Source organism: Canis lupus, chromosome 35, assembly GCF_011100685.1.
Source record: "Canis lupus familiaris isolate Mischka breed German Shepherd chromosome 35, alternate assembly UU_Cfam_GSD_1.0, whole genome shotgun sequence".
In the NCBI taxonomy this organism is placed as follows: domain Eukaryota; kingdom Metazoa; phylum Chordata; class Mammalia; order Carnivora; family Canidae; genus Canis; species Canis lupus.
Window position 1 is genome coordinate 23,150,468 of NC_049256.1, and position 23,348 is coordinate 23,173,815.

The following is a 23,348-nucleotide window of genomic DNA, read 5'->3' on the forward strand; positions in this document are numbered from 1 at the left end:
CGAGGTGCCTGTAGAAAATAACTTTTTTAGGCTAAGAAGAGGGAGGACACTCAAACTGGAAGTGAACAGAGTGTGAGGTTGGTGGGCACTCAAGAAAGGGGATTGGTGTTTTACTGCTTCCAAGGTGGAACCTTGAGGAGGCAATACAGTCTCAGATCGGTTTGGGGATATAAGAGAAGAAAGGAGATAACTCTTGTTTCCTGGATAGAATCCTGGGAAATGGTAAGAACCCAGAGAGAAGAAATGCTCCCAACTGTGTCTATGTGGAATGGTCCTTACCCAGTGTGTTGGGATTGTCACTGCCTCCTGTGGGTCAGGATATCATAGTAGGGTCATCAAGAATTATAACAGCATAGATAATTTAAAGAAGGCAACATACAGCAATGAATGGCTTAGTAGATGTCTGTATTGACAGATGAATGGTGTGCATGGAATAGACACCTAGAAGAGGCACCCTCAACGCCCACCATGTTCTGCTGGTGAGATCACAGGGTTGCAGAGAGTGTCGGTGAGGGCTGAATGCTTAGCCTCAAGCTTGAAGGCTATGTCCCAGCTATAATTCAGTTCTATCACTACATAGGAAGTATATTTTTTGACAGGAGATAGCATTCTCCACTACAGGCTACCCGTCATGTCACCAAATTTCTACATAAACTTCTCCTTATATGTAAAACACTATCAATTCTACTCAAGGGAAATAAAAAATTCCACCCAGTTACTTTATCCTACGCAAATTTCATATTTTGTGGGTGATTTTCTGTCCTCCATCAGGTTGGGACATGGCTCCCTGTACACAAAAACTGATTCATAAAAACTACCATTTAGAAAACTGAACAAAAACAGTAGATGAGGTAGGAAGTGCAAAGAATTCCTGATCTGGGAGTGATGACTTACTTCCATGCTGGCCTATACAGTTAACCTTGAAGGAAGATTCTGAAAAACAATAATTATATCCAGTTTTACATGTTTTCTATTATATTGTATTTCTAATTTTACGTGCTCTCTATTATATTGTATTTTACATGCTCTCTATTATATTGTATTTCTTCTTGAAAACAAGCCAGTCATTGCCTGAGTTCATCATTCTTATAATTCCTCAATATAATCCTCAAGAAGCAAATTCATGGGCAGCCGTGCTGGCTCAGCGGTTTAGCACCGCCTTCCGCCCAGGGCGTGATCCACAGAGACCCGGGATCGAGTCCCACGTTGGGCTTCCTGCATGGAACCTGCTTCTCCCTCTGCCTGTGTCTCTGCCTCCCTCTCTCTCTCTCTCTCTCTCTCTCATGAATAAATAAATAAAATCTTAAAAGAAAAAAAGCGAATTCACTCTTATAATATGACGCCAAGTGCTTCCTTTAAAGCCAAGGATGTTTACGTACATTGTCCACCTTCCAGGTTGTTCCAAGGGTAGTTCTACTAAATATTTTTCATTGCATAAGAAAGATGACCAGCTCTGCAGGCTGCAACATGTGTCTGCCCCACATAGCCTGACAGCTTAGCTAAGGACATGTATTTGAGTCTTGTGGTATTATTCAAGCTTCTCTGTTCTTTGTTGGCCTAAGAGATGCCAGGTTAAATCAACAGCATAAAGAAGTTAGAAATTCATTTCTCTCACAAGAGTGAAAAGAAAAAGTCTAGGGGCAGTTAGGTCAGTTCTTCCCAGTCAATCAAAGACCTGGGTCCTTTCCATCTTGTTTCTCTGCATGTGCAAAAATGTGTGGCAAAGCTGAGTCTCAGGCATGTCCATATTCCAGTTCATGGGGAGAGGAAAAGGCATACAAAATATTGAAGAGCAGGCCTATAAAATGAAACATCATATTTAATTCTAGTCAATCTCCAAAACTTAGGCATATGGTGGCCCAGAGCTTCAAAGGATGTCCCAGCCTAGACAATTGCATTCCAGCTAGAATGCTACCATTGTGGAAGAAGAGAAGACAGGGTCTGTGGGAGTAGTTAACCATCTATTGCTATGAAACAAAGACAGAATAGGCTCTAGTGGGCAATTTTCAGCTTCTGCTAAAGCATGTTCCTTTCCCTTATAGTTTACAGTCTTATTGGAGAAACACACAAGATTAATAAATGTATTATATATAAATAGTCTGTTAAAGACTATGACAACTGGGGATCCCTGGGTGGCTCAGCAGTTTAGCGTCAGCCTTCAACCCAGGGTGTGATCCTCGAGTCCCAGGATTGAGTCCCACATCAAGCTCCCTGCATGGAGCCTGCTTCTTTCTCTGCTTGTGTCTCTGCCTCTCTCATTCTGTCTCACATGAATAAATAAATAAAATCTTTTAAAAAAATAAAGGGTATGATGACTATAAACACAACATGATGTTAAGAACAAAGTAATGAATCCAATCTGACCTTTAGGGATCCAGAATTCTTCTTAGAAGAATATATAAAAGAAGTCCTAAAGGATGAATAATTGTTTTCCTGCTTTGGGGAAGAGAGGGGAATCAAGGGTTGGAGGAAAGAACTCAGTCCACATGAAAACCTGAAGACAAGACAGGGAATGGCACTGCAGGAAAATCAGAGAATCATATGACTGCACATAAAATTTTGTTTGAGAGATGAACTTGTAGACTGTAGAGAGCATGGGGAAATGGAATGCCATGAGACTGAGCAGCTAGATTATAAGGGACCTTACAGTACCTATGACCTCTAACTCTGCAGTCCAGATTTAACCTGAAGACCATGGGGAGGCAAACAGCCCAGACAGCCTCCATCCTGGAAGGGAAGGCAATTTCTTTCTTTCACCTCCCTCCCCAGCCTAGAATGTCATTCTTCAGATCTCCTACCTATCATTGGTCAATACCCCAAAGGTAAATCATCTTCTCATCTGGCCCATGTGAGAGGAAATCTGCATATGTTCTCATTTACAGCTCTGTACTTTTTCCTGTTCAAGGAGAGCCCAGATAATTTGACTCCAGGTAGAGGTAGGGGTAAACCCAGTTGTGCTGGAGATTCACTGTGAATTATAATGTCTCTATAAAATCTCAGCAGTATCACTCCTTGGTAAAGCATATTCTTTTTGTTACATCAATTCAAGGCTGGTAATCATAACCAACGCAGCAAGTATCCTTTGTAAATACTGTTCTCCTAGCTGTACTCTCACAAAAACTATTTTACTGTATTTCCCCAGGGCTATTGCAAATAATATATGACCACTGCTCTTGCCAGGACTGTGAAGGCACGAGCAAATTGTACTGTAGAAAACCCAAGAATGAGGTGAAAAGCCAAAGAATTAAGATAAATGCTCAGCAGTATAGCCATCAAGGTGTTTTTGTTTTGATGCATCTCCATCTTTATCTATTTAGAGAAGAGGGTTGCAGTAGAAGATGGGCTGATTCTCCCTTATTTTTATTAAGGCACCATATGATTTCCATCTTTATCCTTCTTTTCACCTACTGGCATAGGGAATGTTGGCTGTAACCTTGAATTGTTTTGTCCTTCAGGGAGACATGGTTAAGTTCCTGTGCAGGTTTTGTGAAGGAGAATAACAGACTTGACTTTAGTGGCCAGGGGTCTCAGCCACACGTATGTGATGCTGGATCTCATGTCCCTGACTCACATGGACCCCTGGGAACAGTGCTCACTTCCCTCTGCTTGCCACTGGGGCTGCCTTCTGTCAACTGGTACATCTTTGAACTAAAGTCATGCCTTTGAGGTTCCTGACCTTGTATCACTCTCACTCAAAGCTAGTCTCCCCAGCTACCCTAATTTCAACACCTGCAGAACAGAACATCTTTCCATCCACCACTCCTAGCACACAACCAACCCTGCTGCTCACCTACCACCATACTTCATCAAGTCTAAGATATCCACTTTTCTCATTTAAAAATATCTGAAATCAAATTTGCCTTACAGTGGGTGGCATCTTAAAATTGCAGCTGCCAGGCAGAAGTTGCAAAAGTTGACCTTGGAATACAATAACTTAGTCCTAAGTGTTTTATATTGATGAAGAGCCTTAACAGGAATCTCTCTGTATATAAAGTAAATGTATTCCTCAAAAACAGTCTCTAAACTAAACTAGAATACTCTACCCTCATTTTTCTTTTCACTTATTTGAAAAAAATCATATTCAATAATATGTCAAAGTCATTCTAAGTATATTTCTAATGCAAACCTAATTTTAAAATTAAATGTTAACATCCCAGAAAAAGTCAGAAGATAAAAATACTGAAACTAAAAATATGATGATCAGCAGATGAAGAGGTGGAAGTAACACATCCTAAGCTTTCGTGATTTGACTTTAGGTTTTCACCTGCTACACATTTACACTTCCAATTTTAGTAATTATTTTACATTCTTATTTTTCTACTATCTGCTATCATTACCATTTGGCGTTCCTCAGACTATTTTGACCCCAGCTAGTAAATCAATCAGTCAATCAATCAATCAATCAGTAAATGTCTTCAAAGAAAATCTCAGCAGCTAAACAGGGCATGTCACGAGGTCAAACAGATCCAAGAAACTCTAACTACTCCTACACTCAAGATGTATTTTAGGTTCTTTGAGCGATAAGTCATAAACACATCCCAGCCCACACAACACAGATGTGCAATAAATGTCATTGCATAATAAAAATTTTATTGACAGATAATGACAGTAATAAATTAATACCAACAATAAAATGCAACATATGACTGTTTCTCATAAGCAGTGTAGGTCTTAAGAGCTCTATGCTTTCATATGAGGGGAGATGGCTAAGGCCGACCTTATCAGAAGGTAACTGGGCTACAGGTGAAGTGCTGCAGGTAGCCCACAGGGTCTCCATGCTCATTTGAATAAGGCACCCCTTCCTCAGACAAATACAATCCTAAATTCTGTGGCTTCCCAAGTAAAATATAGGCTGGATCTTAGCTCCATTCCATACATTTGTCTAGATCCTCTTGTTCGGTTAACATCTGAACAACTATGCATGGCAGCTCCAGAAAGAGAAATTCTAACTGAAAAAGCACAGAACACTTTTCCTGGGCTACAATTTGTTTTCCCAAATTCCTCTTCCAGTCCAACAATGACCATAACTTTTATTTCTTTAAAAATGTTAGTGTCCTCATGCTTAGGGCCATCTCACTCATGACCCAGCAACATGCTTTATTACTTCAGATGACTCTGAAGTCATCTTTTGCCCCCCTTTTTCCCCTCCTCTGTTTAAAAAGTCATCGAATATCCCCACAGAGAATATAAAGTCATAATAAAATTTGTATGAAAAAAAATTAAAAAATAAAATTTGTATGAAAGTATGTATTTTGTATGTAATAATTCACTCTCTGCATTGGTTTTTATTGTCCTCTTTAATTTTCCCAGCCATCTGTGCACTGGTGTGAGCAGTGGCCCATTTTACAGATGAATAAGTTGAGGACCTGAGAGTTTCTGTGACCTATTAGCTCTTGCAGGAAGAAATTATTAAGATTTTATGTATTTATTTATTTATATTTTTATTTTATTTTATTTTTTTTATTTAAGAAAGGGAGAGAGCAGGGTGAAAGGGCAGAGGAAGAGAAAGACTCTCAAGCACACTCCATGCTGAGCAGCAAGCCTGACTTGAGGCTCGATCCCACAACTGTGAGATCATGACCTGAGCCGAAATCAAGAGTCAGATGCTCAACCAAGCCTCCCAGGCATCCCTGAGGGTGACTTTCAAATGGACATTCTGCTGTCCTCTTCACTGTACTTCATGTCTTCCTAATAATTATAGCACTTCAATACTGTTGCAGTTTATAAAATAATCTTCTGTACATTATTTTATTGAACCATGGACTAGGATTGTTTGTCCTATACATCATCTTCTCCTAACTGAGTTTTATAGGTTTATTTTGTTGTTGGTGGTGGTGGTGGTAATTGATAAATCTTAAAAAAAAAAAAAAAAAAAAAAAAAGAAAAGGAACAAACAATAAGATAGTGAAACCTCAGGATATTGGCCTACAATTAAAAAAATAATTCAGATATTTCCTGGGGTTAAAGAGAAAATTCAAAATTTCATACATACGTAATTACTAATGCTTCATTAATTCTTTGTTTTATTTTTTTCCAAAAGTTTTCATATAAGGAGCACGATTATTCCACAGAAAGACTGAATAATGTTTTTGAATTTTTTGGTCAACTACATTCTTATTTTTCAAGAAGTTAGAGGCTTGGGTTTGATGTTTTATAGATTTATACATATTTTTTCTCTATATGATTTACTTAGCCTACTAACTTCCAATCTAAGTTTATTGGGATGATTTATTGTATTTTTAAACTATTATCTAATTTATATCCAGGAAATTTTGAAAATATTCCTAGAATCACTGACCTTGAACGAACTTTAGTGCTTTAGTGCATGCTACAGGGTTTCTCAATTATTCCTCAATGAATTTGAATCCACAAGACTTTTAGGTGACCTTTAATATTACAATACTACCTGAGTCATGATTATGTAACCTTGTATATTTAGATTTTCAGGAATAGATCTAATGGAAATATATTTTTTTTTATTTATTTTTTATTGGTGTTCAATTTACTAACATACAGAATAACACCCAGTGCCCGTCACCCATTCACTCCCACCCCCCGCCCTCCTCCCCTTCTACCACCCCTAGTTCGTTTCCCAGAGTTAGCAGTCTTTACATTCTGTCTCCCTTTCTGATATTTCCCACCCGTTTCTTCCCCCTTCCCTTATATTCCCTTTCACTATTATTTATATTCCCCAAATGAATGAGAACATATAATGTTTGTCCTTCTCCGACTGGCTTACTTCACTCAGCATAATACCCTCCAGTTCCATCCACGTTGAAGCAAAAACTCAAAGACAACCTACAGAATGGGAGAAGATATTTGCAAATGACATATCAGATAAAGGGCTAGTTTCCAAGATCTATAAAGAACTTATCAAACTCAACACCAAAGAAACAAACAATCCAATCATGAAATGGGCAAAAGACATGAACAGAAATCTCACAGAAGAAGACATAGACATGGCCAACATGCACATGAGAAAATGCTCTGCATCACTTGCCATCAGGGAAATACAAATCAAAACCACAATGAGATACCACCTCACACCAGTGAGAATGGGGAAAATTAACAAGACAGGAAACAACCAATGTTGGAGAGGATGCGGAGAAAAGGGAACCCTCATACACTGTTGGTGGGAATGTGAACTGGTGCAGCCACTCTGGAAAACTGTGTGGAGGTTCCTCAAACAGGTATATTACAGGTATAATTTATATTATATTAAATTATATTATATTACAGGTATAATTAATTTATATTATATTACAGGTATAATTTATATTATATTAAAAATATACCTGCCCTACGACCCAGCAATTGCACTGTTGGGGATTTACCCCAAAGAGACAAATGCAATGAAACGCCGGGACACCTGCACCCCGATGTTTATAGCAGCAATGGCCACGATAGCCAAACTGTGGAAGGAGCCTCGGTGTCCAACGAAAGATGAATGGAAATATATTTTTAAAAGACTGGAGAACTGAGGCCCTTGTGTGGCTCAGAGGGTTAAGCAACCGCCTTCAGCTCATGTCATGATCTCAGGGTCCTGGGATGGAGTTCTCCAACCTGCTCCTTGCTCAGTGGGGAGTCTGCTTCTCCCTCTTCCTCTGCCTCTCCTCCTGTTCATGCTCATGCTCTCTCTCTCTTTCTCAAATAAATGGAAAAAATCTAAAATAAAAAAAATGAAAAAGAAAAGTCTGGAGAACTGAGGGAGTGCTGCTATAAAGTTAAATGAATTGCTATACACGCACTGTTTAAAACACTGATTAGTCATAGCACTGTGAAAGTGTTTTGCTATTATTATAATGATCATCTGTATAGTTCCTTTATTCACAAAGATTCCTTTGAGCATATATTTTTTCTCTCTTTCTCTATCTGTCTCCCCCAGGTGGACATCTAACATTTTGTTTACCTAGGCCACCACTAAAGGGCATTTGTGATATTTCCAGTTTTAGGCAATTGTGCTATAGAATGGCTGTAAACATTGTGTATATATTTTTGTATCAACATAAATGTTCATGTCTGTAGTATCTTTTCAAATCTGCCCACTGTAAAATTGAGTTTTTTGTTTTCTTATTATTGAATATTGAGTGTTAATTATATATTATTAATATTAGTCCTTTGTCAGAAATGCTATTTGGAAATATTTTCTCCCCATCTGTAACTTGTTGTCCTTAATTCTCCTAGGAGTGTCTTTTAAAAGGAAAAATTATTTAATTCTAATGTAGTCCAATTTATCACCTTTTTTTTCATGAATTAGTGTTTGGCTGACTTATCCCAGGTCACAAAGGTTTTCTCTTATGTTTTTATCTAGAACCATTTAGTGTTACATTCTACATTTAGATCTATGAATCTCTTCTAGGTATTTTTATAAGGTATAAGGCTAAGCTAATTTTTGGGCATATGGCTGCCCAATTCCAACATTATTTTATTAAAATGACTATGCTTTCTCTATTGAAATTCCTTTGCACTTTTGTCAAAAACCAGAAGTTGTATTTGCGTGGGTTTGTACCTGAATTCTATTCCCTACCATCAGTTGTGTCTGTACTTTCAGCAATACCATCCTATCTTCACTACAGTAGCCTCGTAGTAAGAGTTGAAATTGGGAGATAGGATTCTACAACTAAACTCTCCTTTTTCACAATTGTTTGCCTTTCCTTATGAATTTTAGAATCATTTAGAACTATGAAAAATATTTTTGTATTTAATTCATTCTTCTTTCTTTGGTGTTCTCAACTTTAATGTTCTAAAATTTCCCTTCAGCACTGTTTTAGCTACATCCCACAGATTTCAGTATTTTTTTTTTTTTAAGAGAGAGAGAAACAGAGCACAAGTAGGGTTGAGAGGGAGGGGCAGCAGGAAAGACAGAAACCCAAGCAGGCTCCACACCGTGCACAGAGTCCAACATGGGGACCGACCTCAGGACCCTGCGATCATGACCTGAGCCGAAATCAAGAGTGAGATGCTTTGCTGACTGAGCCACCCAGGTGCTCAGTATTTTCATTTTAATTCTGTTTACAAAGTTCTATAATTTTCCCTTGAGATTTCTTTCATCCTTGGATTATTCTGGTATATTACTTAATTTTCATGTTTTGACATTTCTCTGTTACCTTTCTGTATTGCTTTCTAGTTTTAATTCCATTTGAGTCAAGAAGATAGTTAGCCTGATCTAAATTTTTCTCACATTTCTTAAGTTTTATTTTGTGACCTAAGTTATGGTCTATGCTGGTGTATGCTTTACATACACACACAAAAAAAATGTGTATTCTGATAGTCCTAAGTAGTGTTTGTAAACGTCCGTTATATCCAATAGGTTGATCGTATTTAGTTGTTCTAAATCTTTGACGATTTTCTATCTACTGGTTCTGTATGCTCCAGAGAAAGGACTGTTGAAGTCTCCAGCTGTGTATGGTACAATTTCTCCCTTTAGCTCTGGTAGTAGAGTGGGAGAAGTATAAGTGGACACAACCTCACCCTCTTGAAGCCACAACTTGACCCAACAGAAAGGAGGGCTCACTTTCCCCAGCGTTCTGACTCTTAGGGCATCCTGTAACTATCCCTGCCATTTCTGACACACATAACAGAGGAAAGAATAAAGAAGTGCATTTCTTGACTCTCTAAAAAGGAATCTTCTCATTTCTTAAGCCACAGCTAGAGGTTTCTCCTTGAGCTCTGTCTACACCACTATTAATTTCTGCTTTCCTAATTGTTTTACCTGTAGGTCAGGAGATGCCAGAAAGAAAAAAAAATTGGTTTTACCTTCAAATTCTGATGTTCTTCTCAATTTGCCTGTTGCCATTTACTTGGCACAGTCTTCAAACAGCTGTTCCATGCATGTTGTCCATGTTTCGTAGCTGTACTCAGGCAGAAAAAAGTGTGTTTACTCCATCTTACCTGGAACCAGAACTCTGAACATTTCCATTATATACATACATATTGTGCTCCTGGAAGGCAGGCCCCCGGATATCTAGAATGGTATCTAGAATATTACTCTTTTTTATTCCCTGGATATCTAGAATGGTACCGGGGACATAGTTCTGTCCCTGCAATATTTATTGACTAAAAAAAACATAACATTTCTCTAATGGCATATGGTTTATAGTCTATAATATCAGACAAATGCCAACTTAAATTATTTTTAAATATTAATTTATTTGTGAGAGACACAGAAAGAGAGAGAGGCAGAGAAATAGGCAGAGGGAAAAGCAGGCTTTTCACAGGAGCCTGATGTGGGACTCGATCCCGGATCCCAGGATCATGTCCTGAGCCGAGGGCAGCCAGTCCCCCAACCGCTGAGTCACCTAGGCGTCCCTGCCAACTTAAATTAAATCTTCTTTATGAAATTATGATATTTTGAAAAGCCCCAAAGCCAGTTTTTTATGCACTTATTGATTCAAAGTGTAAAAATATCTCCACTTACCTAATGAAATGGAGAATGGCAGACTTCCCACAATCTTGGAAGATTATGGGATCTAAATATGGAAGGTTGAATCTAGGAACCAACTCACATGATCTGAAATTCATAGAACAATGGTTGTCAGAAAGAAAGAATGAAGAATTATACCAGAAAAGAGACAGAAATATGACTAGTTATAAGGAAAGAGTAATGTTAAACCAGATTGCCACAAAGTTGGAAATCTCTCCTTTCTGTTGTAGAACAGCATATCATTTTAAATATGGCTTAACTATTGTCTGACCAAGTCAGTAAGGTTGGAATCTTTCTGATTGCATAAGAGGCTACACCATGAACATCTGACCAGTCTTCTATAATTATTTTTATTACAGTAGAGCCCAGAAAGAGTTTTTATAGCAAACCATTTAGAATTAAACTAAAATTCATTAAATACGTCCTATGGACATATATTTTAAAATCTCAAAAACTAAAGTCCTGACATACTTCATTAATTCCTTTTTAGATGGTGCACATTATTATTATGCATCTCTGTTGACATTTTTATTTATCTGAATATAAATACTGAGCTTACAGAATACTTCAGAGTATGCAAAGTTGTCTCTACCCCTCCTCAAGGTTGATCACCTTGTACAGGAGGCTAGAAAAACACAGCAGCCCATTAAATAGCACTTCATGATCCCCCAGACTAGACAGGAAAAGAAGGCATGTGTAAGTGTGTGTGTGTGGGGGGGGGGGGGGAGTGTGTTTGCTTATGCATGCACACTGTCCACACCTTCCACTGAGTAATAGCTTCCATATCAAACATTCTACATTGTTACATAGATTTCATTACCAGTTTCTTTTTTCTTTCTTTTCTTTCTTTCTTTCTTTCTTTCTTTCTTTCTTTCTTTCTTTCTTTCTTTCTTTCTTTCTCTCTTTCTCTCTCTCTCTCTCTCTCTCTCTCTCTCTCTCTCTTTTATTTACAGTCAACAAAACTAAAAGACAACCTACAGAATGGGAGAAGATATTTGCAAATGACATATCAGATAAAGGGCTAGTTTCCAAGTTCTATAAAGAAATTATTAAACTCAACACCAAAGAAACAAACAATCCAATCATGAAATGGGCAAAAGACATGAACAGAAATCTCACAGAGGAAGACATAAACATGGCCAACATGCATATGAGAAAATGCTCTGCATCACTTGCCATCAGGGAAATACAAATCAAAACCACAATGAGATACCACCTCACACCAGTGAGAATGGGGCAAATTAACAAGGCAGGAAACAACAAATGTTGGAGAGGATGCGGAGAAAAGGGAACCCTCTTACACTGTTGGTGGGAATGTGAACTGGTGCAGCCACTCTGGAAAACTGTGTGGAGGTTCCTCAAAGAGTTAAAAATAGACCTGCCCTACGACCCAGCAATTGCACTGCTGGGGATTTACCCCAAAGATACAGATGCAATGAAACGCCGGGACACCTGCACCCCGATGTTTATAGCAGCAATGTCCACAATAGCCAAACTGTGGAAGGAGCCTCGGTGTCCAACGAAAGATGAATGTTTTTTTGTTTTCGTTTTTGTTTTTGTTTTTGTTTTGGTCAAACCAAATGTAACGAAAATTACATGGGAGGGAGATAAAATTAGAGGTGTGGTTTGGAGAGCCATTATCCTTTCATATATGTTGGGTCAGAGATTAAACTGCAATTTCAAGTTTAAGTAGAGTGGTATAAATGACATAACAGGACTTTAGTATGTTCAATGAAACACATAAAGGAAGATAGGATAATTGCTCAAACTGCTTGATTATCTTTTAAATGACAGAATAACAAAAAACAAAACAAAACAAAAATCTCATCGGGGAGATCAGGAGATCACCCCCTTAGAATAACCTAACAAAATTAACTCTGAGGAAAAAAATGTGCTGAATCCAAGTGGATGTGTTGAGTAATGGAAAAGTAGCATTAGAAACAGGTTGAGAGTAAATTCCTACCCTGCTAGCTCACCAGCATCTCTTCAATTTCTTTACTGATAAACTGAGGATAATTATACCTCCACGAGCTGTCCTCAGGTTGTTGTAAGGTTTAAATAAGATGATGCAAATAATGCCATTTTCACCGTCTGGATCATATAAACACATTCGGTAATGCTAATTGCCAAGACAGGGTCAAAGAAAAGAAAGAACAGAGAGGACAGGAAGATACTGGAAAAAACCCAGAATTAAAATATCCCCATTTACAAGAGGGTGGAGTGTGAGCCACGCTCATCTCTGACATGCAAGGCAGCATAGTCCCTGCTGTTTAAAAATAAATGTAGGTCCAGACTCTATAAAATGCATTGGGAAATGCAAAAAGAAGTCCTAACCATAAAATGATTTTTTTTTTCTTTAAAGTTAGGGGAAGGAGTGTGGACTGACAGTGGTAAAGACAGATATTTTTAAAGTCATCTTAAGGTTTAGCTGTAGTATTAGCATTCCTATTTGGTGGCAGATTCAGATAAGTAATTAATGATAGCACACATCTCTATCATTGGCATGGGGCATAGGAATATCCATTTTTCATGCTATAAACAGAAGTATGAAAGGCATCTAAACCATTCCACCTTAAATTACTAATTTCTGAGCTCAAGTCATCAAACTAAGATTTGAACAAAATCCTCACACACCTCAAGAAAGAGATTTCCATTTCAGAAGTGAATATCTATACAACCCAATTCCCTGGGAAGCTGCCCGCCCCTGAAATGTCTACAATTCATCTTTCACAACCACAAATTACTAGAAAAGTTGCCAGCTTATTCTCTGCAAGATTTCTGGAAGAGTTTGCTGGCCCGCTATGTCCTATCTTGAGGTTTGCAAAAGCGAAAGGACAGTTTGACAAAGCCGTGTCAGGGAAATATTATTCCACCAGCAAGCCAAAGGTCAGACTGCAGTTGAAGCAGCAGTTGGCCTGTCAAGGGTGAACACTCCCTGGTTTCATCTCGCAAGCAAGGAGAAAATCAATCCCTTAGGAATCTTCAAGTGCAAAAGTTTAAGTCAGGACAAAAAAAAAAAAAAAAAAAAGTAAATTTGTTTTGCCTTTTTTTTTTTTTTCCTGATTGGTCAGCAGACAGCTTTGTTTGTTTTGTTGACCACGTAACTTTTTTCTCCATGTCAGTAACATTAGACATTTCATGTTTTTTTAATGTGCCTTTTCTCTCTCCCTGGTCTCAAAATATGCCAAAAACAGGGAAACTAAATGTACGTTTGGACCCCAGGAAAATCACTAGCAATGACTACCCAGATGTTGATTCCAATGACTTCAAAATTGGAGAACAACCCAAGTGATTTGCCCATAATTGTTTGCATAAAGATAACTTTGTAGCTACCCACCTAATTTCCTTAAGACTCATGGGCCTGGATGCAGGTTCTCTGGAAAATATAGCCCTAAATGCAATGCAACACTTTGGGAGAATTACAATGAAAACAGCTTTCTTATCCTGAGACCAGGATAGTTGCTAGAATTTGACTGAACTTTCAGTTTGAATTCTAATGAAGAGCACTTTACCTTTTCCCATCATTTCATTAATAGCATTGTGTTTTGGCTTCCTTGTTTTTGTTGCTCTGTTGTTACCATGCTCTTCACCTGACTTCGCTAGTGGTCTGTTTGGTTTAGCCATGTTATGATACTGCTTAGGTTTCATGATCTGAATTATAAAAACAATACATTCCCATTGTGCAGAAAATAATCTAACCATACAGAAAAGTCAAACCCCCAATTGATAACTGGAAACCGAATGGAATTCTTAGGCCCTCCCTGAGAGACTCAGCCCCAAGCCAGTGCCAGGTTTTTTATTTCAGTGCGAGGAAGAATTCAAGGACCAATCAGAGGAGAAAATGTAGCAGCAGGAGCTTTATTGCAAAGCGAAAGTGCACACTCAAGGAGAGAGTGTGGGCACATTCAGAAGGAGGATCTCAGGTGTGCCAGTGGATGTGGGGCTCTGACTCTTCTGGGTGTTATAATTGGACACAGAATATTTGTGTCAAGTTCTAGGAATAGGCAGGGATTTCCAATAACTCTGCAAGATATTGCTCATGCTCTATGCTAGCTGCTATGTCCAGGCGCAGTCTGACTTTTGCCTTGAGAATACCCCATGTACAATCAAGATCTTTTGGGTGCCTCTAGCGCCCCCCCAGTGGAGGGGCCGTTTCCAGTCGCTTGCAAAATAACTGGGTCTTGGTGCTCATGTGTTTCATGGGCTTGAGCAGCAACCGGATGCTTATGGCCATAAGACTCCGCAGGACCATGACAGGGTTTACTCAGTTGTCAGGATCAGTTCCCCATCTTTTGTTTCTCCTACAGTGCCCCAACATTTCCCTTTTCTACCTGCCTCACAAACAGCAAATCTTAGCTATGCTGACTTGAATCCTTTTCACCCCTACTAGCAATACCTCCGTCTTGCCCAGGGACTGCGGCATAGCTTCCTGCCCTCTCCCTGCCTTCTCAGACTGTGAGCTTTCTGTTTCTCAGGCCATAGCCATCAAAGCCAGGTCAGACTATGCTCCTTTGATGCTTGCAACATTCTGGTGGCTTCCCCTGCCTTGAGATGGACTCTGAAGTTCTTCTTTTTGCCAACCAATCCCCATGTAAACAGCTGTCTCCTTTCTGGCCTTCCTCCCTTCACACTCACTACTCCTCGAGTTCCCAGACACCCTCCTGGCCAGAATCTGCCCTGGCTGACACCTTACCTGGGAGACTTTCCCCAGATACTTGCTTGTCCTCCTCTGCATTCAGATCCCTGCTTGGAGGCCAGCTTATCTAAAATAGCAGTCCCTGTCCCTCCAGATTCTCTTATCATCTGTAATGTTTTCCTAATACTATTCATTACAGATACTGTATTTTCTTTGCCTCCTTCCTAGAAGATGAATTCTACAAGGGCTAGGACTTGTTTACAGTTATATTCTCAGCACTGGACTCGACAGCACCTGACATGAGCAGGCATTAAATATTTACTGAATGAAACTGACTCCCCCGAAGTGACCACTATCAATATTGTGGTGTAGGGGCACCTGGGTGGCTCAGTGGGTAAAGCATCTGCCTTCAGCTCAGGTCATGACCTCAGGGTCCTGGGATCAAGCCCCACATCAAGGTCCCTGCTCAGCAGAGAGATAGCTATGAATCTAGTTAATCAGTGTATCAAAACTATTTGTCCCATAAATCCCTGGAAGTTGGAAATAGTTCTTTTCTGCCATTATACCCCAAAGGACAAATGTCAGGTACTTGAATGAAACTCTATGGGCAGCAACTTTCCCATTTCTAATTAAATAGCGCTGTGGTGAAGATTGATCTAATTGACTCTTCTATTTTGAATCTTTAGGGTGCTTGGAGTTCTCTGCTCCTATCCTACAAACCCTGATGTTGGGTCGTAAGCCCTCCATCTTGTATCCTTGCTACTTGGGTCTGCTTCCTGCTTTGTTTCTGTTGCCCCTGTTTGCTGTGGAACTGGGTTCTACTCTCCTTCTCCTCTTTCATGTTAAGTGGATTCCACTGCTACATGCAGCAGCATGGCACTGATTGCCTCACTGGTTCTAGGTTTGCTCAGTATTTCCCCAGACTGGATCCCTTTGATTGTGGATATCTATACACAACTGAACCTCCAGCTGCATGTACCCTAAGCACATGGAACTTGTCTATCTTATTTATGGCTCTATCTGCTTTGCATCTCTGCATTCGGAGATGCTAAACAGGTAGTTTTAAATGAGTAAATAAAGAAGTGAGTGGACTAAAGTAAATCTGCCGTATTTCTGTTTGAATTTTGCTTCTGTTTTCAACCTGCTCCTAAGGGAAAGAAGCACCCATCCTGCATTTCACTAGGCATCTGTTAGCTTTTGGCTGATTTTCCTTCCTCATTTCACTTCTACTTTTGTTTCCTCTGTTCAGATAGACAGCTTCAACCTGAGAGGTCCTCTAACTCCTTTAAATGCTGTTGCTCTGTCAATAAGACTGGAAATAATTAGGAAGTATAGCACCTGTTGCTACTGGTGATGTCAGGAAGTGGGTGTTTGCTTGCATTGCTGGTGGAAATGCATAGTGTTACAGCTCTGGAAAACAATCTGACAGCACCAATTAAAATACACAGACTCTCAAACCAGAGGTTCAACTGTGAGAATCTCTACCATAGGGAAAAAAAAAAAAAGAGGCAATTTCTATATAAAAGGCCATTTATTACTGGATTGCTTATAATAGTTTAGAAAACTGGAAATAGATGCAAATAAAGGACAAACGATTTAATAAACAATGTGTATCCTCATCATAATGCAACCGTGAATTCATGCAACAGCAGATTACTGAAGGGATTCTTGAATGAGAGAAGCAGACTGTAGAAAAGCTTGCATATGATGATATCACTATAAAATGAAACAATTACCAACTTTTCCATATATATATGCATATTCTTTGTAGAATTACATGAGTACAGGGGGGTGCCTGGGTGGCTCAGTCTGTTAAGTGTCTGCCTTTGGCTCAGGTCATGATTGTGGGGGCCTGGGATTGAGCCCCATATTGGGCTCCCTGCTCAGTGGAGAGTCTGCTTCTCCCTCTCTCTCTGTCCCTCTACCTGCATGTGTGGGCTTTCTCTCTGTCAAATAAGTAAAAAAAAATCTTTTTAAAAAAAGAACACATGAGTACAGAGACAAATACAGATAAATCCTTATGAGATGTAAATATTGATGCATGTGTGCCCTGAGTATGGATAGAAGTGAGAAGAGTGGTATTGATGTTAGTGGAAGGGGAGAGAGAAAGATGGAAACCAAGTCTTCTCTCTTTCAAAAAAGACTACTTCTTAAAAAGCACATAAATTTTCACATTCATCCATTTCTATATAAATAATAGCAAGCACTCAGATGGTTCTTACTTTATGCCCAGTATTGTTTTACTGTCAAATAGACTAAATCATTTAATCTTCCACCAGCAATATGAGGTAGTTACTATCAGAAACCCCCTTTTCACAGACAATGAAACTGAGACACAGGGAAATTAAGGACAAGCTAAAGTCAAGTCACACAGCTGGAAAGTAATGGTTTGAATTTGAATCCAGACAATCTGGCTCCAGAGACCATATTCTTTTCTCTTTTTTTAAAGATTTATTTATTCATTTAAGAGAGAGAGAGAGAGAGAAAGTGTGAGCTTGAGTGCAGTGGGGAGAAGCAGAGGAGGAAAAAGAATATTTCAAGCAGACTCCACGCTGAGCATGGAGCCCTCGTGGGGCTCAATCCCACCGTGCCCAAGATCATGACTGGACTTGAAACCAAGAGTTAGTTGCTCAACGGACTATGCCACCCAAGTGCCCCCAGAAACCAAATTCTTCACCTGTATGCTATGATGCCTCACAAGGTATGTGCCATGTATAAAGAAAAGAAATAAAAAATAATTCTTAAAGATGCACACACAAAGTGGAAATTAAAATAATATTGCTTTTAATATGTAAATGATGAATCACTTAATTCTACTTCTGAAACTAATATTACACTATATGTAAACTAAAATTTAGATAAAAACTTGAAAAAAATAAAAAAAATAATTATATTGTTTCTAAGCTGCATTTCCCTAAACCTGACTGATCTTTTCCTTCATTTAGAACTGATTGCATTTTTTTAAGTTTTAGCTTTAAGTATATTTTACATGAGCTAATATTACTTTTTAGCTAATGTCTGGTGTTCTGAAGCATTAACTCCTCCTGGGTTGTATCAGTTAAACCCACAATGATCTTGGTCACCACAGTCATCAAAATACCTCAGTATCAAGGGTCTCATTTCAATAGGAGAGTGTAACTACTTGTTGCAGGTGCTTTTCCCATACAATCGATCCTCTTCTTCAGCGGAAGGTAGATTATCCAAAAGTTCTCTGGGCCAGAATGAAAGAAACCCACCTGTGATTAGTGCGAGGAGTTTACAGTATGTTGCTCTCTATTTCATGAAAAGGGACCAAAGTGAAGGCAATAGCACACCCCAAAATGGAAATTAGAACAAAATCTACATAAATGACCACCTGGAGAATGACTTGCTATAAGGGGTAAGCTTGCAGCGTGAGACCCGGATTCAAACCCAACTCCGGGTGGATCTAAGTTCTTCCCAGGGAGAAACTATATACCAAGAGGCAGTCTTCGAGTCCTCATTCAATCAGGTAACCTTCAGAGCTTTGACTTGATTTCTCCTGAACTCACATACCCAGTAGTTTCTTCTCAACCAGAGGAAATTACTGATCTGGCTCACTTGAGAGACCTGTCATCCACTTTAAATTCACTCCCTGATATTCTGGTTTCCAAATCCACTTTGGTGAGTTCCTTTGGCCTGAATTTGTGCTCCAAAGTCTAATCACCTCTCAGGGAGCTGCTCAGTGGAGATTCTGGGCTCATGGAGAGGAAGCTTCCCTCCTATGTCACCTCCCAGGCCTTGTCGCCATGCATCCAGGCTCCCTCCTACAATTTGACATCTATGAGCTGCAATGCCTCTCAGCCAAGAGCCTCTGACCACAGAACTGTCTGTCTGTAAAGATACATCTTGATCTTGACATGCATCAAAATGCATATTCAGGCTTTAGAAGCATGTGCCTGAGGTGATTCTAAATGATGGAATGGAAGAGGGACAAAATGAAAGATTCTTTCATTCTCAAATAGATTGGGCATGCATGTGAATGCCCAGAGGAGGCCTCTGATTGACAGAGAAGCTATATATTGGGACAGAGGTTAGAGGTAGACAGAGAAGTTTCAGAATTGTCAATGTAGTCATTGTCACTAACGCATTCAGCCAAAAGAGGCCACAAAGAGATGTGGGGAGAAGGAAGGAAGCCAAGGGGTCAAGGACAGACTCTTCTGAATGGAGAAGAAAGACTCGGGAAGAGGAAGAGAGATGAATAGAAAGAAGTAGCATCTGCAGTGAATGCCTTTGCTAAATACGAATGAGCGGATTAGCAGGGTAGCTGGAAGAATGGGTGGGTTGACATCAGGAGAAAATCAATGGCTCTTAATTAATACCACCCCAAAGAGTAAGGATGATGGGGGCAGAGAAATGGATGATTTACACCAAAGAAGGGGTCAATCCTGGTAAGAATAAATTATACCCTTTATAGATGGCCAGGCACACTGTGGCTTTTGTCTTATTTTTTTTTTATTTTAATTTCTAACTATTGAGTTTATGAGTAGAGGAGCATATGAGCACAGAACAGGAGCCATTCACATCAAAACAACAGTCTGCCTTCGTAAATAAAGTAAGCTGCCATTACTAAAATAGGGAACAATGGCTAGGTGACCCTGACGCCCAAGAACCAAAGGTCAACTCACTGAAAGGCTCTTCACATCATACATGCTTACTATAGCCTGGCCCCGTTCCATCTGTCATGACTTCATTCTGCACTCCAGGTTTTCTCCTGCCACGGGAAATAACAAATCTGAAAATCTCATTTTAGAAATCCATGGGAAAAAAAACATATTAAAAATATAAATTTAAAGAAGAGAAAGGTTTAACTGACTTAAGAAGAAGATGCTCATAGGTGTTTAAATATACCCTTCACATATGCAATGGGAAGAACATTTATTAGCTCTTTATAAAAAAAAGCACAGTAGTGAGTGATATAAGAAATAGAAAAGGAAAAAGAAGTTTGAACACAAAGCCATTCGTTAGGCTCACAATTTAGGCCCTCTGAGAACATTGTGGAAATGGGTTGCTGAGGTCCTGTCTGACCAGTACCGGACAGAACAGAGCAGGGCGAAAAAAATATGAGTTGGCCTCCAAAATATCTGCTATTTTCCCCTTCTGATCATCAAACAAGGAAAAAGAAATGTTGAATATTGAACTCCCTAGAAAAGACACTCTAAGATAGAAAAGACACAATCTCGGTGTGTTTAGCCAGCTTTCAGTTGTCAGTTTTGATGCAAAGTGCTGAAGACATTTAGAAAGGCTAATATTTAAAATCACAGAGCTACCAAAAAACTGACTTAACAGAATTGTCCTAGCTCTTCAAGCTTAGAAACAAACTATTTAGATATGAAAATGAAAATCAGGATTAAATTGACTCAAATGGTAATTGATGACAAGGGAAATAAATGGTATTTATTTGGTGCCTTGTTAATGTATTATTTTATAGCTCTTCATTAGCAGGGAGCTAATCAGTCTTTTCTTCACTGCGGTAAGCAATCCAGAGAAGTGTTCTAATATTTCTATTAGCCTTTGGCAGCATAGTGTTGAGCAAAATCAAAAACAAAATTGATGTGTAGAAATGGGTTGTGAGATTTTTTTTTCAAAATTTTTACGGTTTGGATTTTGTTAATTTCTTTTTATCTCTATTCCCCCGGTTATTTGCTTCTTAGTTAATTCCCCACTTTGCTGAAGCCCCTGCTACCAATACTACCTCGTGATGGTTTCCAAACTTTAGGTACAGATTTTCAGGAAGAAGTAACAAGAACTATATGAAAGGATCTCTATTTCAAGAGTTATACACTAGCACTCAACCAATAGAAATTATTATTAGAAATATTTACTGGGTACCCCTGTGTCGCTCAGTGGTTTAGTGCTGGCCTTTGGCCCAGGGCATGATCCTGGAGTCCCGGGATCGAGTCCCACATCAGGCTCCCTGCTTCTCCCTCTGCCTGTGTCTGTGCCTCTCTCTCTCTCTCTCTCTCTCTCTCTCTCTCTCTGTGTGTGTGTGTCTCATGAATAAATAAATAAAATCTTTTTTAAAAAGAAATATTTACTGAAAAAAAGCCTGTAAAAAAAACAACAACTGTGTCTTTACCCATCCAGAGCAAACGATTATTATAGGAAAACCACAGTATAAATCACAAGATAAAAAGAGCAACCAGAATAAATGAATCATTAGTGACCTATGAAGATTCAGTATTTGTTTTAGGTTGGCTTCCTCAGACTTGAAAATAGGATGATGGGTCAGGGACTGTACATGTGGCCCTAGCTGAGGGGGGGTGCCCACAAGATCCTGGGGCATGACAGGGAGTATGTGTTACCTGCTGGTACAGCTTACCTATCCCCCTTTGTTTGCTTATGCCCAGTCTTGAATTAGAGATATCAGTGTGAGGAGAGCTTAACATCTCCCATGTGAAGACAGATTGCTGCTGGGCCCATTTAATCTTATGATTTGGTAGATCTAGAGGTCCACATTGTGATTTTCCTAAATGGGCTTTTTGGAAACTCTACGTGTTTGGATATAAACTCCACATGTTTTTCTATTCTTCCCAGCAAAGATATCTCTAATGCAATGAGGTTTCCTGGGTTCTATTGCCCACACGGAAGGCTCTCTATACCACAGCTTGGGCCTGATACAGAACCTTATCCTACTCAAGGGTCCACACAAGTTGGGAACCTTCTGTGCCATTTGGTAAATTGGTTGGAGAAGTCACCTAAAGTTGAAAGGTCTTGAAGAGGCCTATCAAGCATTACCTTTCCTTCCTGGTGGTAACAGGTGTAATACACAGCTAATAAATATACTTATATCTGGCCAGCTGCAAATGGGCCAACTGTTTGAATGGTGGTAGTTGACTGTGATCTTCCAAGATCTTTTGGATTTTTGTAAAGACCAGAGTAGAGTATTAAATGTGAATGTAAGGGAAGCAACAACCTTCCAATCCCTTAGGTCAGTAAGTGTGGCAAAACTCTGTCAATGTGCAATGCAGTTTTATATTTACTACCTTGACTTGGGTAGGCATGAAAGGATGGTTTTAGAACTTCAGCTTGGCTTCCCCACTGTGGCAGCTCTAACCCCATAGACCAAGAAATCAACATGATGGTTCCCAAATATGAACATGCCTATTATAAATTTGGGTGCTGGGAACATAAACATGGGACAATGAACTTCCTGTGACCTGAACCGGAACTGGAACCAAGGACTCCACTCATTATCTAACCCCACTCAAAGTCTGCCATTTCTCAAAATGTTGAGGTATTTTCCTTTCCTCAGTGTATGGTTACTTGAGGATATGGCCACAGGTACCCTTAGGGGAAGATCTGGAGCAACCAGTGCTATATTTACAAACTGAGATTTTTATGGGGCTCTCTCCTCCTGGGAATCTTGTCTCTGCTTCAGTCTATGAACTCTGGGTTTAGAAGCTGGCTAAGTTACAGAAGGCAAGGGAGCTTGGCTTCTTACCAGATGGTTGCCCTCCATCTCCTGACCACCCTTTTAAAATTTCTTCTGTGTCTGCTGAACAATACTCAGGCTGGCTGACCATCTATTTTGCCCTCAGAAAGCCTATGTTCAACCAACCATCTCTGTAGTTTTCTGCAGGTCAATTTCCCATGGCTGTCATTCCAACCTCATTGCTCTTTATGATAATTGTGCCCGCCTCACTTATAACAGTTAAATGTTGCCACCTGGGTTCTCACTGCAGGACCTTCCCATCTCCATTGCTATCAGGGAACCTTAGTTTTTGAACAATACCTCCTATTATATCAGCCCCTTGGACAGCCACCATTGGGCTTCTCAATGATGTTGATGCTCCTCTCAAGAAGCTCATTGCCTGTTGCTGTGGAAATGGAGTATATCATGGAGAATTCCATGGAACATAGTCAGCCAATGGGATTTCTGGTCTATATTGTGGTATGCACATTCTGGAATGCCTTCTACTGAGTGGCCTTTTGATTTTTTCTATTCCCTGCCATTGCAGTTCTGTACTTTCATTTTACTTCCTTAGGCCATCACTTTCCTAAAATGTCCCAAAGCCATTCTGGCAGCATGTTAGCACTGCCTCTGGGACTCCTATCTCAAGGGATAGTGCTCACTTTGACCAAGTATTCTCATATTAGAATCCCATATACTTTTTCCTAGCTCATATTGGTATGTGCTGCTTCCATCTTATAGTTCCTTCAGAGTATAGAACACAGCAGGTCAGCATTTCGTCAGACAGATAATGTTTCACTTAACCCTAGTTAATGGTCTGTTGTCCAGGAAGAGCTGTGTGGGCATATCCTGAGTGG

At 39.5% G+C, this 23,348-nt stretch overlaps 1 long non-coding RNA gene across 4 annotated transcripts in view; it reads right to left on the minus strand.

The window, feature by feature from the left end:
- LOC102151835 overlaps window positions 1–22,917 on the minus strand; it is a 63,341-nt gene extending 40,424 nt beyond the window's left edge. For 3 of the 4 annotated variants that reach the window (XR_005384393.1, XR_005384392.1, XR_005384391.1), the window contains exons 1-4: window positions 22,813–22,917; window positions 18,160–18,270; window positions 10,418–10,510; window positions 9,757–9,851 (exon numbers count right to left, since the gene is read on the minus strand). This is a non-coding gene — a long non-coding RNA (uncharacterized LOC102151835). Of the gene's footprint in view, window positions 1–5,519; window positions 5,854–9,756; window positions 9,852–10,417; window positions 10,511–18,159; window positions 18,271–22,812 lie in introns of those variants that run through there. The other variant, XR_005384394.1, reaches the window with a different exon arrangement.
- Between the last annotated feature and the right edge of the window lie 431 nt (window positions 22,918–23,348).